General features: G+C 46.5%; 1 protein-coding gene and 1 pseudogene across 2 annotated transcripts in view; one reads left to right on the forward strand and one right to left on the reverse strand.

The window, feature by feature from the left end:
• Nucleotides 1–14,599, reverse strand: part of NEXMIF (neurite extension and migration factor) — an 89,206-nt gene extending 74,607 nt beyond the window's left edge. The window contains exon 1 of one of the 2 annotated variants that reach the window (XM_016130741.2): nucleotides 11,321–14,599. The gene's annotated coding sequence lies outside the window, so the exon portion shown is untranslated. Of the gene's footprint in view, nucleotides 1–11,314 lie in introns of both variants that reach the window. The other variant, XM_016130742.2, reaches the window with a different exon arrangement.
• Nucleotides 14,600–22,960: 8,361 nt separating this feature from the next.
• Nucleotides 22,961–23,076, forward strand: LOC118608592 (annotated as a pseudogene).
• The last annotated feature ends 1,207 nt before the right edge of the window (nucleotides 23,077–24,283 follow it).

Consider the following 24,283-nt stretch of genomic DNA (forward strand, 5'->3'; position numbering starts at 1 on the left):
CAAGGCCGCGGACTCTTTGGGTATGGCAACCATTTATACAGGAGAGTTGCGATCTGAAATATTCTGTACGCACAACAATCTCTTCTTTGTACAAACTGGTTTTAAGATTGAGTGATCATGTAGAAAAAGAGAAATGTTTTCTAGCTTTTTTTCCCCTCCTCATGTCAGCACTAGCCCATACGACAAGGCTCTCATTATCTTCTTGCTCTGGTTATGAATGAGCAGAGACGGCCCAGCAATAAAAGTTGGTGCCATTTGCCAAGTCTCCCAGGGCAGTCTCTGCAACTTCCAAAATAGAATAGCAGGGACTGGACACCCAAGTGTGTGTGTGTTACAAAATATTACTGTAACAATTATTTGGGGATTATGCACTTTTCGGAATTAGCTGCGGCTCAGCACCTTTCCATTAGAATTTGCTAAGTGGTGAAAAAGAGACAAAGCTAGCTGTCTGATACCCACAGCATGTAAGGGCAATTAGAAAACATTCATTTTTGTTCCATTCACAGTTCTATTCCCAAAGAACCACAGGCTTTCTAGGCGCTGCCTTGACCACCCAATTCATATCTAGCAGCATACAAAATGATTTTTATTTTTAAAAATATTTCATAAGCATTGGCATTTCAAACTTACCTATCTTATATAATTTTATATCAGGAGGTTCAGTTCAGCCCACATGCAAATGTACTGGCAATTCTAATTAAGGATGAAGGTCTGACAAACAAATGTTAGCATACACAAAGTTTAAACAAAATGTAAATGTTACTGGAGTAAGAGTCAGCAGAACCCAGTACCATCTAACTCACGTGGCAACTTTGGACAAGACATCCTCTCTGAGCCTTCATTTTCTGGGTATACCACTGCCTTACAAAGGGTGAGAAGGGTCAAAGAAATGAGTTCCTAAATGGCTCTGAAAAATATTAAGCTATGCACAAAGCAGAAGCATTGTAATACAGGATCATCTATTCATTCATTGATGAAGCCTGTGTGCTCTTGTTTCCGGAAGTGGAACTACTCTTGATTCCTCACAAATTTTATAATACGATGTTGTGGAGGGTAAGGACAGTGAGAGGTAGTTCAAGTAACTGACAAAAACAAACGTTTCCAGAAGAAAGCAACTAAGAGAGAAAGGAGTCAATAGAATTGTCACACAAGGAACGTCTGAAGGAATGGGTGGGAAGTGTTTAGTCTAGAGAAGACTAGAGAGGGTAACGATGGCTGCTTTCATAAATCTGAAGGGCTCTCGCATGCAAAACACATTAAGTTTTTTCATGGCAGGAGGCAGAACAAAAATCAACCATGCCAAAAAGAAAAAAAGTAACCCACAACCATGGAACTATGTCAAAGGGACACAGGAGCCAACTGAAAAAGCTCCTGATGGCCAAAGCTTTAACAATTTCAGAAACAAAATAAATAAAGTATTGGACTACAAGCCAAAGAAACTGAAGGCCTGTCTCAAATCTCAATGTACTTCCAACCTCCCTGAGTGCCTTTAATGTATATTGGAGTCTACCCGCCTAACTGCAGAGCTGGTTCATTAGTCTCCTGCTCTAGAGCTGAACTTACACAACCAGCTGTCCCAGTCTGGTCTGCAGAACTTCGGATGCAGACGGGAACTACGCTGCCAGCTCACCTGTCTCCAGCGTGCAGGCCACATCTCCTGGGACTTGTCAGCCTTCACAGCCACTTGAGCCAATTACATCTACAGCTATATCTATCTATCTATCTATCTATCTATCTATCTATCTATCTATCAATCATCTATCTATCTATCTATCTATCTATCCATCCATCTCTATCTAATCATATTGGTTCTGTATCTCTGGAGAATCCTGGCTAACACAGATTTTGACCACAAGTCCCTTTCATGACATTTACAAAATCTGATCATAGATTGAGTCAGAGTTATAGGCCAGAACTGTTAGAGGGGAAACCAAATTTTAAAAAATGCAAACTGGCCCCTAATAGGTAAGTTTCAATCTCAGCTCAAAGATTAATGTTCCATTTGGCCAAGAGCCATACTTGCTGACTTAAAAATGGGGGAGGGGACTTAGCTAGATCAGTGGCTCCCAGCCTTCGGTTCCTGGACACCTTAACAGACCACAGAGGTAATCGTTGGGATTTTCAAGTAGTTTTCAATATTTCAGAACTTGAAGGAAAATAGAGCCTTTGATCATACAGCTGGCCCAGTTATCTAAATGTCAAGTTTCTTGGCTTTCCACTGGAATTACAGCAACCAAGCATAATAACTGGCCATCTATGCTGATCGAAAGCTCTGATGCACATGCACACGTGTGTATGAACACGGAGAAGCTATTATTTAATAAGCACAGCTTTTTTTCAGGAGGAAAAAAAACTCATTGAAGCATTGGGCCTTATGAAAAAAGATACCAGAAGGGTTTGGGGGTTATAACACTGGGAAGCCCTGATCTAGTTGATTTATAGCTGAGATCCCTTGCAACTCTTACAGGTTCCGACACCTACTTGCCTCTCGCCTTTCCCAGTGAGGACTGTAATCTTCGTTTACCTGAGACACTGGACACAGATGAATAATGGACTTCCTGGTCTGCCACCCTCCTCGAGTCTGAGGACATCTGTGAGCTTACTGCAGCTGTCCGTTCTCTCTCTACCCATGCATTCAGTACTGAGTGAGTGAAGGCCTTGTGACAGGCAAAAAATAAATAAGTAAATTGCAAGGTTTCCCACAGCCTAGCTGGTCAGCATGCAGGCAAGTGCTTTGGAGTTTAGATGTAGTTAAGTGTCACTTCACATTTCCCAAAGCCTTTGATAGGCGTGGCAGGTTCAGACTCCCACAGAGAAGTTGTCTGCCCAGTCTGAAGGGGAAATGCTACTCAGTAACTAAAGCTACTCCTGGTTAAAGGCGGTTTTAGCTCAGCAGCCTGAGCCGAGGAGGAGGAGTATGGGGTGTGGAAAGAAGCTCCCTTGAACTGAAACTTGAACCTTGAGGTAAACACAGCTGGGACTTGTTCCAACACTGGCTTCTATGACCTGGAAACAAGAGCACTCTGTGTCCCAGCAAAACGCATGTTCGCTGAGCCTCATCTCGCCTATTTCTAAACCTCGATCAACTGCAAAGTAGCTTTAAAAATAAAATGTTTGGCAGGGGAGAGGCTTCTTTTTAGACGGATTTAATTATTTTAATTTAAAATGTGAACATTCCTGATCCTGCAGTCTTCACCAATTTGGAGGCGTACACGCATGCATGACACTCTTTCCCACACACACTCCAGCCCTGAATGAGCTTAGGGGAGACAAGCAGCCAGGCTCTAGCATGACTCCTAACTTTCCATCCAGCTCTGTGTGAAAGAACAGAGCCCACAACTAAAAAATTGAAACTGTCAACTACTTCTGCAAATTGACATTTGGTGGACACAAAGAGAATTAAAGGTGGCAAGGGCAAGCTGGCAATGAATTAAACCGATTAAGGCAGAAGTGTGGTGAGCTTCAGCAGGCTAAGATCTGGCTTTCCAAGACCCAAAATCAAGAATACCAGCACTTTCTTTTTTATTTTAATTTTGTTTTTTTAATATCAGCATCTGGTTTTTTTGCTGTGACCTTAAGCAAGTAGCTCAATCTCTCCGTGCTTCGTTGTTTCAAACACATTGTAAGCCACAACCTCTCTTTGACCCAGAAGGTCTTGACAGAACGCATGTATTACAATTATCACACCCAAAATTGTACTCAATAATTCTAATTATGTATATGTGCGTGGGTGTCTCTTTTTCCCTCATAGTAAATGCTGAAGAAGTTTTAAAGGAAGTTTTAAAAACATCCTCCTTGTGCTCCGGCTCTGGAAGAATTGCGCGCCCTACCCCCACAGAACGGGGAAACGACCACTCTTTTCCTCAGCATCAGTTTCTCTGAGCTGCCAGCCCCAGGACTGGCTCCTCTTTACCCTTGGTTTGGAGCTGGAGGAGTCTATCAGGGCATCCTTTGGTCACACCCCAAATCATTTCAGAGTATTATCTACCTGTTCTAAATGATAACCTTAGGAGCAGAAATCCTGGAAATGTATATCTAGGTTTTGTTGTTTTGGTTTTTACAAGTACAAGATCTGATCAAAAGGCAGGATCAAACTTGCTGGGGGAATATATCATGGTCCTGTTTCCTTCTCTACACAAATCCCTGCCTATGCTATTTTAATGGCTGTGAACCCTGAGAAGACACCTACCAAGAAGGGCTCCTGGTGGTCAACTGGGCTCAAATTTGAAAGCAGAGCTTAGCAGCCATTTCTACGCAGGCGCCTCTCACACAAACCTCACTTCAGGGAGAAGCCTGCACCGGACCCGCGGCCTGCACTATGTTCCTGCCTGCTGAGCCAGCCCTTACAAAGGTGTTACTGGAATAGTATTTCAACCAATGGGACTGAGGCTTTCCCTGTCCAATCGGAGGTGTGCAACTATATCACCATCAGCATCTTCACTAACCAATCAGAGCAGCTCCATTATGACCTTTTGGACCAATCAAACTTCAAGGATTTGGAGTCCTCATTTGCATGAGGAGGGACCAATCAGGGGCCGGGGTGGGTGCTTCTGTCTATATAAGTCAGCTCTTAGTGGTTCTGGGAGTGCACTTTCTCTTTCCAGTGAAGGTGGAATATTGTGCTTCTCTGGCTCCAAATATCTCTCACTGCATCTGAGTGGAATGGACTGGCACCCGAGGACTGCTTCCCAGCCCTGCCATGTCACAACTGTGCTGCTTCTTAATTGTGCTATAACACTTTCAAGCTGTTCCAGTTGTGTTGTATCACAATTGAGCTGTTTGTAGTGAATAAATTTTCCTTCTTCAGCAGGCCTCAAACTAGAATTCCTGTGTTTTAAGTTTATTCTTTCTTTTTTCTTTTTCTTTTTATTATTATTATTATTATTTTGCCATGGAACGGTTTCACATACAGGACAGGCAGACGGGAGCTTTTAGTAAAATGTTCAATGGATATGTGCCCTTGCTAAGTGTTCTTCCTTCTTTGGGCCTCTGTTACTTCTTCATAAAATGGGGTAAGAAACAAGGAAGTATTACGCTTTCCAATGTTTTATAGCCAAAATCACTGGCCTGGCCGAGCTGCCTAGAGCCTTGCAAATTGAAATCTACAGTAGGACTTTGAGCTCTCTTGTCCTAAGAGCTCTCAATTCATTGGCTTTACCTGTAATGTGATTATAGATTGTTTTATAGAAATATAAGAAAGTAATGTACATGTTACTGGCTCTAGGGCAAAGTTAAAGTGGAAAAGTAGAATATAAATAGGAAAATGGAATACATCCCCAAACAAGATGTCGAATGAAGGAAAAAAATAGTGGCAGAATGACACATATACATTAGGATATTACCTGTGTAAATTAAGAAAAACACATAAATACACATATATACACATATCTAAAAGTACAAAAATGCAACGGAATACATAACCGAATTCATCTTTGCCTCTAGTGATGTATGGAGAGCAATGGGGCCGAAAATAGGGGACAGAAATGAACTTGTCCGTAATGTTTTATTTCTCCCACTAGGAAAAAATGTAATGCAAATTTTATGTTAAAAAATGGTAACAGTTGTTATGAAACATGAATAAGTCCTAGAGATCTGCTATACAACATAGTGCCCGTAGTTAACAATACCTTATTATACATTTAAAAATTGGTTAAGTGGGCGGATACATTAAGTGTTCTTGTTACAATGAAAGATGTTTACCAATTCTGAGTAGAGATCTGGTGTGCGTGTTACATTATTGATTCTTAGTGTTTTCTAGTATTTTTCTACATTCTCAAAAAGATTAATCATTTTTAAAAGCGAAATGTTGATTTTTTTCAAAATCTGTGAAATGTTCATGGGTTATTTTGAGGTGATAAATGAATTTAATCTCAAAACTAGGAAAATGAAAAAGAGAAAAAATAACAGGTCAAAGAAAAATGAAAGAGAGACTCACTAGAACATGACAGAGAGGCTCTGGGAATCTCAGGAACTTCTTGACCAAAAGTAATTAATAAATTCCTGTTCTAGAACTTAAGCCAAAGATTTAACAAATGGACCTATTACAAGATGGAGGCTCCTGGGTGTTCCATCCCCCACCATATGTATTTAAAACCCCACTCTGTTGCACTGATTTCTCCAGACAGAAACTTCCAGTGAGTCTCCTCCAACTGCCTAGCCTTTCAGGGACAAATTTTCCATCTCGGTTTCCAAGGTGGCTGTTATAACACCACAAATCACCTTCTGCCATTCCTTCTTGAGCCAAATTCCTACTGGTTTCCAGGAATCATATGAGGAATATGGTTCTCTGAATTTATTTCCTCACAGTACTCAGCTTACAACATTTGTTAAACTAAATGTCTTACTACAAAAGCTGATCCTGCTGAAGATAAAGCTTTTCATTTTTCCCCTTACTGCCTTCCCCCAAGTTAAATCCCTGTCACAGTCAGAAATGCCATTTTATCCCCCAACTCTGAAGAAATCCCAGTCATCTTGGCTCTCTGCTGCATAGTGATTGACAATTGAATCCATTTGCTTTTATCGACTCGCTGGCTCTCGCTTTCCCCCCATGGCCCCTTTTGTTAGTCCTTTCCCTCCAGCCTCCTTGCTTTTTGTGGGCACCTCACAATATGATGTTTTTGAATGGCTCTTCCTGCCCTGACTCTCTGCCACACACAAGAGCCATAGCCTCTCCTGGCTAATGCAACTGAAGCACCGGCTCCAGAGTTTGCTCTCTAAGGGTAGCAATGACCTTGTATTCAGCCAGGAAAACAGCTGCAGTCAAACAAGATATGGATCCCGGACAACATCAAGAGAAAGGTTGAAGGCCCTGTTGATAAGCGACAGGGGTAAGTCGGGAAGACAGTCAGGCAAGGGAGAGTGTTAAATGAAACAGATAAACACAGGCTTCATGTGTTCAGAAGCATGAAGTTACCTCACTGTTCAGAGAGACCACTGATAGGACAATCTAAGGGAAGGGATCAGGGCTTCGCCTGTAATTATCACTCTGTCCCTGATTTCCAGTGTGGCTTTGGGCAACTCACTTTAAAGTATCTGAGACTCAAATCCCCCATCTGGAAAACATTACCATCGTGGAAACTGTTACTGTGGGAAAAGACCTTAGAGATCAGCCCTAGTCCAAGCCCTCATTTCACAGTTTGAAAACTCTGAGGCCCAGGGAGGGGGAGCAAGTTGTACTATGTGGTCCAATATTTACCTTTCTTAAGTCCATGAGCTTGTTTGTGAAGCCAAATGAAATAGAACGTATGAGTCCTCTGAATCCTGTAGAAGTGAGAGGCTATGGAATTACAAGGTGTTATTCCTGGCAGCCTCATTGCCTATGGTCCCTTAACATAACCCTGTCTCCTGAAGGAAGACATACCAATCCGACTTCTTATTTCCTCAAGACCACTGGACACACAGCTGTCTCCCTCGCCTGGCCATCGCAGCAGCAAACCCAGGAAACCCAGACAGCAGCTCTGTGCCCTGTTGTCCGCTGCTGCCTCTCCCAGTCCTCCTACCTAAGGGTATGGAAACAGCAGGTCCCCCAACCTTTTGCTCTGGGCCGATGCTGCCTCACACAGTGTGACACTCAACATTTCAGTGCCATAAGTAGATGCAATCGAGCAGGGAGAAGTTCATTACAAAGAGCCTCCTGGAGGGCTACGGGGACAGTTGGGGTCAGAATCACACAGATCAGAGAAAGGCTGAGGGAGTCTAAAAGGACAGAGTGCAAAATAAAGAGCATATCTTGGACGACGCTTTTCCTTTCGGTGCATATCATGCCAAAATGGCTTTTCATTTAAAAGAGTGATTTGAGGATGCTCTCATTTAGTATGTGACCCGGCTGACTGAAGCAGGCCTGTGGATTTTTCAGTCTACTAAATGAGATTCTCAGAAAATAAGGGAAGCCCATTCCTGGCATTAGCTGCGTCCACTTTGGGCCTCTCATGGTACTTAGTGCTGGAAGATACCAAAGTGATACCTCAGGGTTGAATGGTGGAGGCAAAAATCAAAATCTTTTCAGAGTCTTTCAGTGTTTGGCTAGAAGTGACTTGGCCTTGATTCATGAATCGTCGGGGTCAGCAACATCATGACATCACCACCTTATCTAGACAATAAATCCTGATCCTTTGGCCCCTCTGATTAACTGGTAACCACTGTCTTCAAAATTAAGCTGGGATTTTGGCTCCCCCCCACTACATCATCTCCACATCACTGAGTAACAAACCAGGCACACTCACCTATTCCCTACAAATACACATATGCAAGGAGCTAGGTGAGTCATGGTGTAGGATTTAACAACCAACACCTTGGCCTTGACTTATAAAGACTGCCTCTCTCTCTCTTTACAGCCTAACTTCCTAACTGTTTCTTTCTCAGATGAGCACGTGTTTTTGTTTAGCTTTAAGTCAAACCACATATATCTGAAAACTCACTATGGCACTGGCACCATTCCCCTCCTTTTACCCTATTTAGCCAAATGGATATGACTATGTCATTTATGAAACATCTTATGAAACATATCAAGGCTACAGCTTCGCACATATAGGATTTGCTGTGGGAAAAGACGATGTGGCTTATATATCATACACACAGAACACACATTTTGATAGGCAATGAGCAGATCTCTTCCCTTGCCAAGTGGTACAGTGCAAGGCAGCCCATAAAAACAAGCACACGGAGATGCATACACAAATACGGAGAGCCAGTAAGGGGAAACGTTATTGAACTGCCCCCAAGGGGAGATTGAGAACAGTGAACTTACACTGAGGATACCTCTACAAATCTAAGCAAAGAGAGATTTGAGATGACAACTGTTGTGCCAATGCACAAAGAAGCTGTGTAACAGGACTACTCACTCTCTGGGCCTTGGACAAAAAGTGCCAGCGAGTCAACATGAATCTTTGTGAAGGGCACAGCTCTTTCAAAAATGCCCCATCTTGTTGGGCATGCTAGAAGCCTCAAGGATCAGAGCACTGGGGACACCAAGATGCCAAATCAACTCAAGATTCTATAAACTGAATGAATATCCTTTTCACATCCTACTCTTTTCTGTTAATATTTCCTCATTCAATAATTACTTCAGTCACAGAGGTAGAGTTTATTGCTATGGATAAACAAACTAACTTCTCCCCAACAGGGAAGACTTTCTCGTTAACTAAATGAGAGTGGTACGAGAATCTGTGGCATGTTACTCCACCTGTTAGAAAGGTTGAAAAGAAGAAACTAGTTAATACTATGGCGTATATATTTCCTATCAACTCTACTGGGTCCACGCTGCCCAGTTGACTTCTCCCAGTGCATCTCTTTCTTGTACTTGAAGCACTTCATGTTTTGGAACCAAACCCGGCCATAAACCTCAGATCCAATAACTAAGTCCTTGTCTTATTCTACCTGTGCCACAGTATCTAACCCCAAACTTTAATTCTTATAGGACCAAGCTCCCTTCTGAATGCCCAGTCTTCCTAGAATAGTGATGGAAATATTCTATACCCAGTAGTAATGAGAAGCCCTGTCATCCAAGCATCAACAGAGGCTGAATGGGGAACTCGGACTTCTACTTCCACCTAGAAGCAACAAGGCAGCATACTGCTTTCCCCTGCTGAAGCAGTATCAGAGAAAGTTAACTAAAACGGAAGTTTTAAGTAAGACCCAAAGTCTCATAACATACTACAAAGTCATCCAGGTTTCTGTCAAAAATCACTCATCAAACCAAGAATGAGAAATACCTCCAACTAAATGGAAAAGGGCAATCGATAGATGCCAAAGCTAATATGGCAGGGATGTTAGAATTATTGGCAAAAATTTTTAAAGCAGCCATGATAAAAATGCTTCACTAAGCAATTACAAACTCTCTTGAAGCAAATGAAAAAATAGGAAGTCTAGGAAAACAAATAGAAGATACAAAGAACCAAGTAGAAATTTTAGAAATGAAAAATACAGTGACCGAAATTGAAAAAAAAAAGAAATCAACAAATTGACTCTATAGCAGAATGGAGAGGACTAAGGAAAGAATCAAGTAACTTGAAGATAAATAAAAATTATCCAATCTGAACAATAGACAAAAATAGACTGAAAAAATGAACAAGGTCTCAGAGACTTGTGGGACTTTGAAAAATATCTGTCACCGGAGGAGGCCGGAACAATAAGATAAGAAAGGTTTGATGGCAAATGCATTCAAAGAAATAATGGCTGAAAACTTCCCCAAAGTGGTAAAAGACATAAACCCACAAATTCAAGAAGCTGAGGGTATTCCAAACTGGATGAACCCAAAGAAATCCATATCATAGCCATATATCATAGCCAAACTTCTGAAAACTAAAGACATTAAAAAGAAAGATCTACCCTAAAGACTCCACCAACAAAACTATTAGAACCGATAAATGAACTCAGTAAAGTAGCAGGATACAAAGTTAATATTCAGAAATTGGTTGCATGTTTATACACCAATAACAAACTATCAGAAAGAGAAATTAAGAAAACAATCCCATTTACAATTGTATCAAAAAGAATAAAATACCTAGGAATAAATTGAACCAAGGCAGTAAAAGACTTCTACTCAGAAAATTACAAGACATTTAAGAAGGAAATTGAAGAAGACACAAATAAATGGAAGCATATAACGTGCTCATGGATAGGAAGAATCAACATTATGAAAATGTCCATACTACCCAAAGCAATCTATAGAGTCAATGCAATCCCTATCAAAACATCAATGGCATTTTTCACAGAACTAGAACAAATACTCTCAAAATTTATATGCAACCACAAGAGATCCCTAGTAGACGTGGCAATCTTGAGAAAGAAGAACAAATCGAACTGTCCTACAAGGCTATAGTCATCAAAGCAGCATGGTACCAGAATAAAAACAGACACAGATCAATGGAACAGAATAGAGAGCCCAGAAATAAACCCATGCCTATGTAGTCATTTAATCTATGACAAAGGAGGCAAGAATATACAATGGGGTAATGACAGTCTCTTCAACAAATAGTGTTGGGAAAACTGGATACACATAGGCAACATCAAGAAGGAAGAAACAACAATGAAAAGAGTAAAATTATGGGTACATGCAATAGAGTCTGCTTCTCCTGTTGTGCATTCTAAATGTTTAAAATTTGAAGCAAAAATTATAACAGTGTCTGATGTGCTTCTAAATATATGCACAGGAAATATTTAAGACAATTATATTATCAATGAGGGAGGATAAAAAGACTTAAAGAGAGGCAAGGTTTACTCAAACAGGTAAAATGTTGCTATTAGTAGACTATGATAATTTATGCACAGGCACTCTAGAAAACAGTTTTGAAGTTTCTTTAAAAAATAAACGTACACTTACTGTATGCCTGAGTAGTCACACTCCTGGGCATTCTCTCAAAGAAATGAAAACATGTCCACACAGAAATCTGTGCACTGATCTGAACAGTTTTATTTGTAATAGCCAAAAACTGGAGACAACCAAATGTCCCTCAATAGGTAAATGATTAAACAAACTGTGACAGATTCATTCCATGGAATACCGTTCGACAGTAAAAAGGAGTGTACAATTTCTACACAAAACAACTTGGATGGCTCTCAAGGGCATTATGCTGAGTGAAAAAAAGCTGACCTTAAAAGGTCACATGCTCTATGACTCCATTTACATAACATGTTTGAAATGTAAAAGTATCAATTTGGGGAAAAGATTAGTGGTTGATAGAGACTTGAGATAGTCAGAGTTGGGGGGGTCGATGTGACTATGAAGACAATAATAGGCTGGCACAAGAAAACTGGTTGTGGTGGTGGTTATACGAATCTACACCTGGGGTAAAATGACAAAACTAAAAACATCCATTGTTCCAACATCAAGTTCATGGTTTTGACCTTATACTATAGTTATGTAAGATGTAACCATTCAGGGAGCTGGGCGAAGGGTACACAGAACCTCTCCACCCTTTCAACCTCCCATGAATCTCTATTTCAAAATTTTAAAAATCAAGCCACTGTAGCAGGCAGAGTAATGATCCTTCAAAGTAATCCGTGACCTACTACTCCTAGAACCTGTGAATATTTTATGGCACAAGGGGAAGTAAGGTTATAGATGGAATTCAGTTTGCAAATCAACTAACTTTGAGATGGGGATATTACCTCGTATTATTCATCTAGGTAGACCCCATGTAATTACAGAGGTCTTTAAAAGTGGAAGAGGGAAGCAGAAGAGTGGGAATCAGAGGAGTTGTGAAAATGGAGGTCAGATTGAAGTGACACCATATAAGGAATCGACTCGCCATTGCTGACTTTACGGGTGTAGCAGGGCCATGAGCCAAGAAACGTGGGCAGCTCTAGAAGCTGGAAAAGGCAAGGAAATGGAGTTTCTCCTAGAACCTCCAGAGAGGAATGCAGCCCTGACCACACCTTGATTTTAATGTAGTGAGGCCTATTTCAGATTCTCGACCTCTGGAACTGCAGGATAATAAATTTATGTTGTTTTAAACCACTAAGTATTTGCTAACTTTTTACAGCAGCAATAGAAAACTAATACGACCACCAACTAGGGCTTAAAAACTAATCCACTCAAAGATGGACAACTGGCTTTTTGCAGAATACATTCAATTCATTAGTCAGAAGTCAATAACTCTGTATGGCAAGCTTAAGTCAATGGCTGATACATCATGGCTAATGGTATTTACAATTCCACATTGCCGATGATGGAAATCTTGTCTCAAAATTGCAGGAAAAGAACCATATCACCCTCTATTAAATGGGGCCTGCTAAACAATGCAGAAATAAGAACACAGAAGCATTTGTGCCATGGACGCTGGAAATCTTGTTTTAGCTAGAAACACCTGTTCGTCGAGGAATTTCCTACTGTGTTGGGAAAGCAGGGCTTCTATACTTATTTTCTAATGGGAAGAATATAGAAATAATAGAAAAATGCATCGAATTAGGAAAAGAGTGGGGAAATTAATACAGATGGTAAAAGGGCCCAGGCAATTTCCTGTAAGAGGAGAATACGTTTTATTCTTTTCTCCATCCCCAGTATCCCAGTGCTTAGCGCACAGTAGATTCTCAATAAATGTTTGCTGAATTGAATAAGAAATGATCATTAATGGACCCTTCCAGATTTAGGATATTCTGTTAGCCCTCATACTCTGCCATGCTCCAAACTGCTAAGACAAGAAGCAAAGAGACAGGCAATAACCATTTATTCATGGATGGGAACACCACTTATACCCACCTCCCCAATCGCAAAGCATAGATAGGGCATATATTTGTGTTAGCGGAGCTTAAGGAATTTTGCCTTTAATATAGGATGTGAGATCTCCACAATAGCTAATACTCCAAATGGCCCAGGAGTCCCAAGGGTCCTCATGAAGGTATCTGGTGCTGGCAAGTGTTCCCTATTTTTGTCAAGGCCATTGGCTAAAAGAAATATGTAGAAATCGGGAGCTAGATGAAAAAGCACGTGAGAGAGATGGGAGCAGGTGAGCACGAGTGAGCTTTTACAGAATATACCTTATGGATTAATAATGAACTTGTGGAGGGTGAGTGCTGAACAGACATTTTTAAGAATCTGAAAGTTGAGAAGTCCAGGATTTGGGAGAACTAGCCTTGACTTGTTCTTGGTGAGAAATGTCAAAGTGACTGCTAAGTGATTCTTTTTCATAATTAAAAAAAATGCCCATGAAGGCTAATCAGAAAAATGCTGGCAACAGTAGCTGAGAGCTGTGGCCCACAGGCATAGTGATAACAGGCTTTTTTGAGACTCATTTTCATAGCTTCCATTTCAAGCTACCGTGACCATGACAGCCACATAACAGCAATTCTTCTAAGAACTGGGCAAAGGCTACTGCAGAGGTTTTTAACTCACAGTACATGGCTGGACTTCCTGAAAATGTATATAAGTGTCATATATGGAAATGTGCACTTTTCTGAACAGAGTATCCTTGGCATTCATTGAATTTTCACAGGAGTCCATGCCAAAAAAATGTTAGGAGCCACCAAGCAAGATGGCGATGGCCCACTTTATCTACTCCCTACTCAGTAAAGCACATTATCAGAAAGTGTTCCAGTTATTTAGTAACTAAAGAGACAGCAGGTGTCTGTTCCAGCAAGGTGCTGAGACCTGATCTCTGGGTTAATAAACCACATGCCTGCCTAGGATAACATGGCAAATACTGGAAAGTAGGGCAGAAATAATTTAGTAGCACCACGGAATTTTGGTTACTGCAAAAGGCAAGAAAGGAAAGAACACTCTTGACATTTTTACTCAAACAAATTCACATGTGGATTTCACTTTTTGGGTGTTCCCCACACCATTACCCCAGGTACTGGACAATCTCCCAAACTGTAGATAGCAGCTGATAGGTATGTGCTCAGGAAATGTGGACTCGTTTTAACATTGGCCTAAGTAGAGCTCAATTACGAATGGGAAGCTTGAAAACATTTGCAAAAGCTGCTCTAAATGGCTCCACATTTTCTTCTTGCCTGCATGATTTCTTTTTCCATAGCAGGCTAGGTTTGGCCTGTGGGCCATAGTTTCTTTTGACCCCTGCCCTAGGTCAATGAAAGCCAATCACTGGTACTTAGGACTGGAAGACAGTTTAAAAGGTTATCTTGTCCATTACAGAAAATTAAATGGAGAAATATATACACATATGTATGTGTATATATATATATCTATATAGATATATATAATACATATATATATAATATATGTATATTTGACAAGACCACATGCAAATTATTCTGGACAGAGAGAGGGATTTACCTCTCTAAAGAGGTATTCTAAAAAAAATTCACACTTCCACTAGTACCACCTTCTTTTACAACTAACATGATGAGGATGGTCTTTCTAAACCTGAATGCCTCCTGATATGCCTTAAGCTCATTACCTATTACCACTTTCCCATGAAAGGTAAAGCAGCACTCTCCAGCATGCAGACAGCATGTGTACGTGTGCGCGTGCGTGCACACACACACGTTGGAGGGGTGTCTTTAAACCCAATAAGTCAATTATGGAGCCAGATAAGGGACTATAGCATCTTCGAAGCTCATTATTCAGCCCTTCCCCAAGTTTGACAAATATAACCCTCTCCCCAAATCAAGAAGCACAACTTAAAGTTGGCTTATAGTTAGGGTGACCATAAATTTTTTTTTTGTCTAAACTGGCTTATTTTTAAGGGTGAAATAAATATCCTGGGACAACATGTGTAAACCACGACCCTTATACTTATGGTTCTCCATATAGGAAATGCTGTAACTTCCCCCAAACAAAATGGAAATCTATGCGTGTTCTAGACAGAGAATGGCTGGGGCCCAAGACATCATCTTGGTGGTCCCTAATCTCTCCACCCCTCAAATTAAACATCAGGAGCAGCTTCGCGGTTCAGGTAGTGGTGTGATACTTGAAATGAGCTACTGAGGGAGAGAGGTAGAACTTTTTAAATGGACTTTGGAAGGTCTTTTGGAAAATAGGAGATACTTGTTTACATCAAAATCATCTTACTATGGATGGATAAGATGACCTACTGAAGTGCCTTTTAAAAAGATAAAAAATTATGTGCATATTATATGGTCCTGAAGACTTCAGCCCTTTCTCCAGCAGAGAACAAGGGAGGGAAAGACACCGGGTCATTGTGCTTACCTACAGAAAAAGAGAAGAGACCACAAGGTGCGCATTCCCCAGCAGAGGCCTGCAAAGCATTGTGGGCAATTAGGGACCAATAGCAAGAGAGACATAGAGGGTCCTCACTCCTCAACATCACTAAAAGGCAAACGCCCCGCTCTCCACTCTCTTGGCTGATCCCACCCTAGACCAGATTTCCCCAAGGTTAGCACGTGCTTACTGTTGCACAAGGCCAGTGTTGTTTTGAGAAAAGAGGAATGTTCACCTCTGCCTCAAACAAAATTTTCTGTGGGAGAGAAAAGATCTGAAGGAAAAGGTGCCCACGTGACGCGGTCTTGTCCCGCGCCCTTTGTTTAGTTTTCAAGCAGATCTGGAGAAGTGGCACGAACAGCCTGACAAATTCTTTGAGTCTAACTCTATGACTTTGGGTTTGAAAAGGTGCTTTTTGGTGGAGATACTGTCTGTTAGGGAGCTGGCAGCAACTCTTCAGAGGAGATAAAAGGGGGGAAAAATCAAGAAAAAATTTACAATGTCCAAACCTGCTTTCCCAACGCAAGCAAAGGTGGGTAAAGCAGGACCCTAGATGACGTCCCCGTCCCTATCATCCACTCTGGCCCTTCACGCCTGCTCCCTGGGACGCTTACACCGCACAAGCACCACTAGATAGATCAGTTCAAAGGGAGCGTCACAGGCTCAAGGGGCAACTGACGTCTCCTCTTCTCCCCTAAGGGATTTGGAGGGGAAAAAGGTATTCACTGGACACGGACTCAGGAAAGAAGCAAGTGCAGTCAACGTGTCTTTGGGAAGGCGAATCTGTCTCCCAAGCAAATACTTGCATGAGACCGGGACCTCCGCTGTGAGCATGTCGGAAACCCATGAGCATATCTTCGAATGTTTTGAATCCAGCACTTTCTGCTCTTCTCATCTGTCCTAGACACTCACTGGGTAGTTTCCAGGTAATTAGAAGATTGTAGGGGAAAAGCGAGGGAGACAAACTGAGTAAAACAGTGACAGCGGCAGAGTTCTGCAGTTGCACTTTGGCAACAGGGCGCTGCAGGGGTGTGTGTGTGTGTGTACACACACGCGTGCATGTGGGCCTGTGTGTATGTTTTAAAAAGCATTGATGCATTGAAGATTTATTCATTGAACAGGTTGATTTATTTAACAGATTTGGCACATGTCAAATTTACCATGTGTTTACAATAATTGCTACCCGTCTATCAGAGCTGTTATGTAGCCAAATATTTGTTTTAAAAGTATTTTCATTTAAATGACTTTCTGTAGCCTACTCCAGAATCAAGCCACGGTTCACTTTAATACGTTCTGTTCTGTTCTGTAATGCCATGTTAACAACAGCTATTTGGTAGAGGCCTGTGAAATCTAATCTTTCCAGGGTCATTTAATCTCCAGCCAAAATCTAGTCTTTTTTTCCTCCTAGTGATAAATTTCTGGTCGAGAACTGCATTGTGCAGAAAAAAAAATTTAAATATGCACAATGCCCTTTCACGTCACAGTATCTAACACTTTTGGTTTACAAAGTAAAAGCAGTTTCTCGACATAGTGTTAAAATCAGAGATGTGAGTGTTAACGTAAAAATCTGAAAATCTGGCCGCAAGGACAAAAGGGTCCGGTTGTGTGTGTGCATGGGCGTGTGCCTCTGGGATGTGGAAGGGAGGCTGGCACAGCTTAGGGGACAGCCAGGTGGAATAAGAGAAAGTAAACACAGTGAAATCTCAAGTCTTCAATTTGTTGAATCACCCTACTGTATCTGAACAAATGTGCACCAAAAACAAAGTATATTTTTCTCAACTCGAATGAATGCAATCTATCTAGGTTCTGTGGGAGGTAAAATATTGGAAGGTATTTCCAGGGAAGGGACAGAATGTCTAATTACTGGCTGCCATGATTAGTTCGAGACCCTGTATTGCAAATATGGCACTTGCAAGAGCAAGAGCTTCATTTTGACCTCCCGGGTCAAGAGGTGCGAGGCCTAGAAAAGATGGGGTGGGAGGCGGCGCAGGGGAATCCCACCGCCACACAGGGGGACCTCTGACCCACTCAGCAAATATGTTTTTGTTGCTGCTGCTGGGGAAATGTACGAGTCCTCCGGAAGTTAGACCGTGTAATGAGAATGTAGCAGCCCAAATTTCAATCGCTCAGTGGACAGATGGTTAATTATATTCACAGCCACATATTTCACTGGGATAGAGTTTCAGACACTCAGCCAGTTTTATTTGATTAGCCGGGTTTCCAGTTAATATGTAGAATGGCAGTTAGTTAGGGCTTTTTTGTTCCCTTCTAAAAATATTTTTTAAGAAAGTGTCAATTTCCCTCAGCCACGAGAACGTCGCTGCTGTGCACACAGCGTTCGGTCCCATGTTGTCGTGTGTGTGAGGGATGTCGAGGGGATGCGCGGCCGGAACCGCAAATGGTGTCCCCGGTTCGGAGGGGACGTCTGGGGCGCCCGTCGCCGGCGAGCGGGACCGGCCAGCGGCTCGGCGCGCGGCGCCCGCCCGACAAAGGCGGCCGAGGAGCCGCTCGAGTTCCCCGCCGAGCGCGTCGGGGGCTTCGGCGCCGCGGCCCCGGCGGCCGCGCGTCGCAGACGACGGCGTAGAAAATGGAGAGGCCGGGCCGGGCCACGGCGCTCCGCGCGGCGCCGGGCGCGGGGCTCGGCGCGCGCCGGGCCCGCAGCGCACGCGACACGGGGCGCGGGCCGCTCCGCGGCGCGGGCCGAGCGCGCGGCGGCGCCGGCGCCGTGACCTCGGGGGGCGCGGGGCGCCGCGGGCCACGCCGGGAGCTGCAGCCGGAGCGGGCGGCCGCGGGCCGACGGCGCCGGATGCCTCGGCGCTGCGGCTGCGCTGTCGGCACCCCGTGGCCGGCGGCCGCCCGCGCCCGGCGCGGCCCTCCGCGGCCTCTGGCGCGGCGGGGACCCGGCGGGCAGCGGCCGGGCGCCCCGGGGCCGCGGGGCGACGGCCGGGCGGGCGCGCGCAGTCGGGGCGCTGGGGCGGCTTTCGCACGTCGCGGCCCGCGGCCCGGGCCCCGCTGGCGGGGCCGCCCGCGTGGTCTTTTCCCCCGCCCGCGAGGCGCGCGGCCCCGGCCCCCTCCCCCCCGCGCCGGCCGCGACGGCGCGCGCCGTTGGCCACGGCGGCCTGGCCCCCCGTCGCGCGCGCGCGCCCCCCGGCGGGCCCCCCGCCCCGCCGCGCCCCGCGGCCCCGGCGGCCGAGCTCAGCTCACTTGCGGGTCGGGTCCGGGCGCAACGGCGCCGGCGGGCTCCGGCAGCGGGCGCGGGCGCGGCCGTCACCGCCGTGGCTCGCGAGCCGCTGCCGCCGCTACTGCCGCCGCCGCCGCCGCCTCAGCCCCATGCGCCGGGCCGCCGGGTGGACGCGCGTCGCTCGCTCCGCCGCCGCCAACGCCGCGCCGCGAGCAGGGAGGCTGGCGCTCGGCGCCTCGCTGGCGGCCGCCGCTCCCGGGTCCGCGCTGGGCGGGCACCAGCGGCAGCTCGGCCCGGGGCCACCTCGCCAGCCGGCCGCGCGCGCGGCGCCGGAGCCCGCTCCGCGCGCTGGCTGCGGCCGCCCGCGGGAGGGGGACGGAGGAGGGACGCTGCTGCTGTCACCGCGCCGCGAGCGCTACCGCTAACTGCTGCCACTGCGGCGGCGGCGGCGGCTGCTGCTGCTGCTGCCACCGCCTGCCCTGCCCGGCGCTCCCCCTGCCGGCCCCGCCCCGCCGCCGCCGCCGCCGCCGCCGCCGCCGCGCTCCGAGCCGCCGCGGGCGCCGCCTGCTCCCCCGGGCTGCGCGGCCCCCTCAGCGCGGCGCCCGGGCCGGGCCGCCGCGGCCGCCAGCAGCGCCGCCGCCCCTGCCATTGTCTCCGCCGCCGCCGCGGCGCCCGCCGGCCGCGGCCCCCCCCCGCGCGCCCCGCCCCCGCGCGCCGTCCCCGGGCCCTCCCGACGCGCCCCCCGCGCTGTCCGTCTGTCCCTCCCGCCCCTCGGGCTCCCGGGAGCGCGCACTGCGCAGCCACCTGTCATAAAGGGCGCGCACCCCGTCCCCGCCCCCGCCGCACCCCCGCTCGCAGCCCCGCGGCCGGCCGGGCCGCCGAGCGCCGCGCCGCCCTCCCGGCCGCCACGCGGCCGGACCCCGCGCGCGCCCGCCGGGCCGCCCGCAACTTCGGGCAGCGGCGCCGCGCGCCCCCCGCCGCCGCCGCCCGCGCCGCGGCGCCGCAGGCCCCGGGAGGCCGGGCCGGGGCGCGGCCCCCGGAGGACGGCGCCCGCTGCCTTCCGGAACTCCGCAGCGAAACGGGCCTGCGGGGCCCGGCGCAGACGCCCCCGGCCGCCCGCCGACGCGCGGAGCCCCCGGGAGCCGCGCCCCCCGCAGCGCCCGGGCCCCCCGCCCCAGCGCGCGGCGGGGGCCGACAGCACCTGAGGACGGCCCGCGGGGACGGACGCCGAGCCACCTGGCGGGCGCCTGCCCCAGCGGCCCGGGGCCCGGCGCGGCGGCCCCCGCCAGGTAGGGCCGCGTTTCGGGGTTCGCTGCCGCCGCAGCCGCAACCCGATTTCGCGGCCAGGCCAGGGACCGCGACACGGGCCGTGTGCATCTTCTGCCCGTCGCCCCCCGCAGACTCCATGGTCTGCACACGCTCCTCCCGAGAAACGACACGCTCCACGGGGCCGTTTCCTCTTCCCTGGCGAGGTCGGCACACAGCGGCCCCCGCCGCGCCTTACCGAGTGCGGGCCGCTCTCCGCGGCCCCCGCACGGCCCCGCATCGCCGCGCCGCTGGCCGGAACGCGCGGGGCCTCTCCGCCGCCCGCTCCATGCCGATGCAGCTCGGCCCTACGCACAGCGTCCTTAAGCACTGGACACTTACTGAGACCTCACTGGGTGCCACGCGCCGCGCCGAGCAACTCGCGTGAATGATGTCACTTAATCCTCCCCACAAACTGAAGTTTGCTGCTCCCATTTCACAGCTGAGAAAGTTGAGCCGCGAAGAACTTACATGTACGTACCTGCCGCACAGGAACAATGCGGCCTGGATCCTGCACCTCCCAGGCGCTGTGCCGGTACGCTCGGATCCTCCAGATATTGGGGCGAATATGGAGGAAAACAGGATTTGCCTTCTGCCTTCAAACAAACAAAACGCAGTGACACGCCACCCTTTTACTGCTTTCGCCCGCACGGCCCACATTCGCTGCTCGTCCCCTTTAAAGGCCATCTCTCGTTAGTTACCGGTTCACGTGTGCGTCACTGCCTTCCACCGAAACGCCACCAGGAACGCACCTGTATGAACAAGTTGGCCTTATCACTTGCTACTCTGAGGAAGAACGCACGCCGCGGACGTGATGGGCTGCACTGCGTCCACTCCCGAACTCATCTGTCGAGGTCGTCACCCTGAGAACTCAGAGTGTGAACGTATCTCCAGATAGGGCCTTTAAAGGGATGATTACGTTCCAGTGGCTGGTGTCTTCATAACAGGAGAAACGACCCGGTGCTAAGGAGAAAATCCTCACGAGAAACCCAATGTGCTGACACCTTGATCTTGGACTTCTACCCTCCAGAACTGTGAAAAAATAAATTTCTGTTGTTGCAGCCACTCAGTCTTGGCTATTTTGTTATGGCGGCCCTGACAGATGAATACTATGTAAAGCCATGGGGTGTCTCAGTAACAGGGTGCTAGGAAGGACTTACTACAGGGCTTGGGCTTGGGTCGGGCGATCTGGGGGAGAATCCAGGACAGTGGCGATTCATTGTGTATTGAATGCTGTCAGAGAACAGGGGCAAGTCTACGGGCATTTTAATCTTATCTATAGGAAGAGCAGACTAAAGGGGGGATACAGCTTTTGTGGGCGGCACGGTGATCTTTTGTCCGTGCTTAGACTAAACTCCGTGGCACTGTTTTGACCACTTTATCGTGTTCTCAGAGCAACCTTGTCTGCTGTCAGTATTTTGTGAGATTATGTCCAATGAGAGAACAGCGTGGCCCAACAGCGAGTGCCAGGCCAGCTTCCAGGTGTTGGGGGCTGCCGCGTTTTCTTCCTCACGTGACTAGTTGACACGATTCATCAGTTGGAACTAAGTTGGCCTTGGGTAAGTTATTTTACTTCTTCGTGCCTCAGCCTCCTCACCAAAAATTGAGGGAAATAGAATTAAACATAGGATTACTGTGGGCACGAAACGGAGGAATGTATGTACATATATAACGTTAGAACAGTGCTCGGCCCGTAGGCAGCTTTCATTGACTGTGGACGAGTCTCCATCTCTGTCTTCTCTAACAGACAGTTTAGCATGAACTGCATACCATTACAGTTCCGTATTTGTGCCTTCTCCCTGCTAGACTGTGAGCGCCTTGAGGGCGGGGATGATGTCTATTGCCATAGTAATACTACCTAATTTTCCGAAGACATCTCCGTGGGCAGGGCACTGTTAGCTGTGGTCGCTCCAGGGCAACTTCTGAGACCCCAGCCCTACCTGTGGGCCAGCCTGCTGTGCTCTGCGCTCCCGTGGCAGCTGTGTTTACCTTAATCGTGATACTCGGCACGTGACGCTGATTCTGTCTGCTTATGTGTCCTTCCCCTTCTAGACTCTTCACTTACAGAGAGGAAAACATAATTTTTTTTTCACATCTACAAATAAAATTTCTATTTATTTAATGTGTACAATGTGATGTTTTGATATACATATACATTTTGAAATGATTACCATCAAGCTAATTAACACATCTATCATTCACATACTTATGCTTTTTTTTTGGTGTGGTGAAAACACTTAAGATCAACTTTCTTAGCCGATTACAAGTAAAAATAATTAGCATTACCGTACTGTACATTAGGTCTCCAGAATTTACTCGTCCTGCAGAACTGAAAGTTAATGCCCTTTGACCAACAGCTCCCGGTCTCGCCACCCACAGCCCCTAGCAGCCACCATTCTATTCTGTGTTAACAAGTTCAACTTTTTGAGATTCCGCATATAAGTGAAATTGCGTAGTATTCGTCTTTCTGTATCTGCCTTATTTCACTTAGCATAATGTCCCTGGGGGTTCATCCATGTTGTCACAAACGGCAGAATCTCCTTTTAAGGCTGAATAATATTTGTGTGTATGTGTGTGTGTGATATTTTCTTTATTCATCTATTGACAGATACACTGTTTCCATATCTTGGCTATTGCGAATAATGGCGCAATGGGCACAGGAGTCCAGATACATCATCTTCAAAATAACAGTTTCACGTGAAAGCAGGTACTTTTGACTTTGGTGCCCATACCTGACCACAGCGCCTAGCACAACAGAGGCACTCAAGGACCTGGTGCCATAGTGTCGCGGTTATGACGTTTGCTTTATGGGCAGGAGGTCCTGGATTTGTGCCTCAGTGGAGCCATAGTCTATACTCTATGGCCATGCCACCCTGAACAAGCCCGTTGTCTGATCTCGGAAGCTAAGCAGGGTCGGGCCTGGCTAGTACTTGGATGGGAGACCACCTAGGAAGACCAGGTGCTGTAGGTGTAAATAATGACACATTATTTAAAAAGGCATTTAAAATATAAAAGCATTGATCAGATTTTGACCACATTCTTTGCTTGTTTAGGATGGAACTTGGGTCAAGGCAGCTGTCTTAGCTCACATCATCCCTTTCCCTGGCGTTTCATCGACTAAAAAAGTAACAAAGGCTCTCTTACATAGTCATTCCCCCTGTAAGGTAGATATAAAGGAAAGGAATACTTTGAGATTTCAATGCGATAAGGTGCCAGTTGGGGAAAACCGGCCACCGCTATTCAACAGTCAATTGTAGCGTGTCCATGAGAGCAAAGTGGGATAATGAAGGAGTATGAGATTAGGGCCTGGAATCTTGAGTGTTGACCTTCATTTTGCCATTGACAAATTGTGTGATGTTCAGAAAATCGCCGAACCTCTTTGACCCTCAGTTTTTCCCAGTGGGAAGTAGAGAGCATAATCTCTTTATTCACTGGCTAATAGAGCTTGATGACAAAGATTAAAAGTGAGTTCATTGGAGTTTCTCTTTGACGAAAAACATTTAACTCCTCCATTACTTCCATGCTACATGCCTCAGGGATGCTTAGCCTCTGGAACTGGTTTTCCAAAATGGCCACAGACTTTCAGATGCAGCCCATGTGCCAAGGAGGTTATGGTGTTCAGCATGCCATGCTCCCTAACAGTCCCAAAATGGCCTGTTCTCAGTGAAGGGAGATATAGTGTCTCGGATTTAGGGGGGCACAAGAGTTACCACTGCCATGCTGTTGCTAGAAACTCAAAGTTTCTTTCCATCATGCTGAGGACAGACACAGGATACTTTTTAGCTCAAATTTATGTTCTGCCTTAATCTAGACGGGGTAAAATAAGGTGAATGACAGAATAACATTATCACAGTATCATATGCATATAGAACGTAGGAAACCACCATATTATTTTTTTATATAATTTACCACTATTGTACCCAGAGACTATAAAAGTTTATGGCACCTTTCCCTGGTGAATTCCAGAGGATGGCCCAAAAGAACTGAGCGGGTCTAGATCTGAGAAGTCGGTAAATTGAAACCAATGTTGGTTGTCCCTCTTGTTCGAGGGGCAGCACTGAGCACGTTGAGGGACCCCGTTAAATATGATGGGACTGAGACACCGCATCAATACTTCCCTTCCTTGTCATAAACAGCATCAGAAAATAATACCTTTCTCCCTCCTGACCACAGACAGA

This window comes from Rousettus aegyptiacus, unplaced genomic scaffold (assembly GCF_014176215.1).
Source record: "Rousettus aegyptiacus isolate mRouAeg1 unplaced genomic scaffold, mRouAeg1.p scaffold_m13_p_9, whole genome shotgun sequence".
Classification (NCBI taxonomy): Eukaryota; Metazoa; Chordata; class Mammalia; order Chiroptera; family Pteropodidae; genus Rousettus; species Rousettus aegyptiacus.